Genomic DNA, 2,546 nt, shown 5'->3' with positions numbered 1-2,546 from the left:
TATAAAATAGATACATATTTACATGTTTCTACTTTTAGTCGGTTTTGTTCGGTTTATTCGGTTTAATCGGTTATATACCAAACCATATCCAAATCCTACGGTTTTTATAAAATTATATCCATTCGGTTTATATGGTATATACCAAAACCAAACCATATTGTCTATTTCGGTTTGGTTCGGTTCGGTACGGTTCGGTTTTACCATATTGAACAGCCCTAATTGTTAAGCTAATATAATTAATGAAACTGCTAAACTGAGTGAAATATAGAAATACAATTAACGTAATTATATCAGTGAAATTACTAAAAATAAATTATATTTTTTATATATTTCTATCTATCATTTCCAAACAATTCTTATTTATACTGTTATACATATTTCCAAACAATACCAAAAAGTACTTCAATTTTAATAATTTAGATAGATTAATGAAAACAAATTGATATTAAAAATATATGATATAGATAAAACTATTTTTCATGAAAAAATGATCACGAAACATAGCAATTATATATTTAAGATTGTGATATGTGTTAATATATCTCATAGTTAATATATATATTATTTAATATTAATTTTCCTTTTTTTAAAATCATAATCAAAAGATAATTGCAAAATATTATTTGATAATGATTTTTCTTATAATATAGTGACATGTGTTTAAATATATAATGATTAAAATATATATAATAAGATAGTAAAACCGCATTTTGAAAAAACTACTTTTAAAAATTATTTAATAGTAAACATGATTTTAAAAAAATATTTAGTAGTAATGTTTTAGAAATTTCCTTTTTCAAAATCCTAAAAACTAGGTTTGAAAACAATTTATTTAATATGATTTTTATTTTCTAGAATTTTAATGAAAATATAATTATAAAAGATTATATTGAGCTTGTTTCTTCAAAATTGCTATTAAACATGATTGTGACACATGCTAGTTATATATTTAAAAGTGTGATATGTGTTAAACTATATCATAATCAAAAAAATATATATACTAAAATAACAAAATGATTTTTATTAAAAATTAATTATAAATATTATTTAATAGTATTACTATTATTATTATTATTACTATTATTATTATTGTTATTATTATTTTCATTATAATGTTTGTTTTAAAAGATACTAAAAATAGAGAATTATAAAAGATAAACATTAACTTTTAAGAAAAAAATGTTAAACAAAAAAGAATCGTAAAATCATTCAAATACAATAAATTATTTAATAAAAACATGAAGAAAAACTAAATTTAAAATAAATAATATTACTTTTATAAAAGCATAATTAAAAGAAAATTATAAAAGTACTCTTATTATTTTCTTATAAGTAAATAACTTTCATTTTTAATAGATAATTGTACGTTAAAAAATTATGACAAAACATAGTTATAAATATTTGGGGTTTTTGCAAATATGACTCAAAACTTAAAGTCAAACACAAAACTAACCCATGTTTTTTTGAAACTTTGACTTGCCTCTTTCACCCCCATAGTTCAAATTATTTACGAAAATGTCATCACTTCTTTTTTTTTCGAAAATGCATATTTTACATATTACCCTCATCTTCCTCAAGTATTCACAATATTGTCATTGCCATCAATACACCAACCACCATGAACAACCAATTTGAAGCTCTTAATGCACCTAAAAATCAATTTACTCTCTTTCATTCCCAATTCTTATGAACTAAAAACAACATCTCTTTCACTTTATCTCCACATTCATCCAAAAAAAACCAAGATTTTGATTTTTAATTTTTTATGGTTCATAGAGCCATTGAAGCTTACGATTGGTGGGTCAATTTTGTTTGAGATTCTGGGTGCTTGGAGAAGACTTATGTGTGATAAACAAGTTATCTCACTGGTTGAAACTATGAAATCAGTTTTTTCGCAGATCTGTTCGTCCAGACGACTTACAGGGAAGTCTTGTGGTCAATGCAGAGGTTAGTTTTGCAATTGACTTTTAAATGTGTTTTTATAGACGACTTACATCTTTGTTTGTTAAAAAAAAAAATTGGAGACGACTTCCCTGTAAGTTGTCTAGAGAAAACGGGTTAGTTTTGCATTTGACCGGATTGTGTCAGAAATTTGACTTTTCCTCGACGTCTTACACGTAAGTCGTCCAATAGAAAATTAAAAAATCAATATTTTGTTATACCTAGACGACTTCAGGTTAGTTTTGCGATTGAAAAATAAAACAAAAAAAAATTATTTTTTTCTAGACGACTTACACAGAAGTCGTCCGTCCGACGACTTACATTGAAGTCTTCCATGATTTTATTCCGAGATTCTGGTCAAACCATGCTTATCTTGGACGACTTCCATGTAAGTAGTCGGACGGACGATTTCCGTGTAAGTGGCTTAGAAAAAAATATTTTTTTTTCTTTTATTTTTCAATTGCAAAACTAACCGGAAGTCGTCTAGGTATAACAAAATATTGACTTTTTAATTTTCTATTAGACGACTTACATGTAAGTCGTCCAGAAAAAGTCATATTTCTGACACAATCCGGTCAAACGCAAAACTAACCCGTTTTTTCTAG

The sequence above is a fragment of the Brassica oleracea genome, chromosome C3, assembly GCF_000695525.1.
Source record: "Brassica oleracea var. oleracea cultivar TO1000 chromosome C3, BOL, whole genome shotgun sequence".
Taxonomy (NCBI): Eukaryota; Viridiplantae; Streptophyta; class Magnoliopsida; order Brassicales; family Brassicaceae; genus Brassica; species Brassica oleracea.
Note: the sequence above shows the minus strand (reverse complement) of the source record.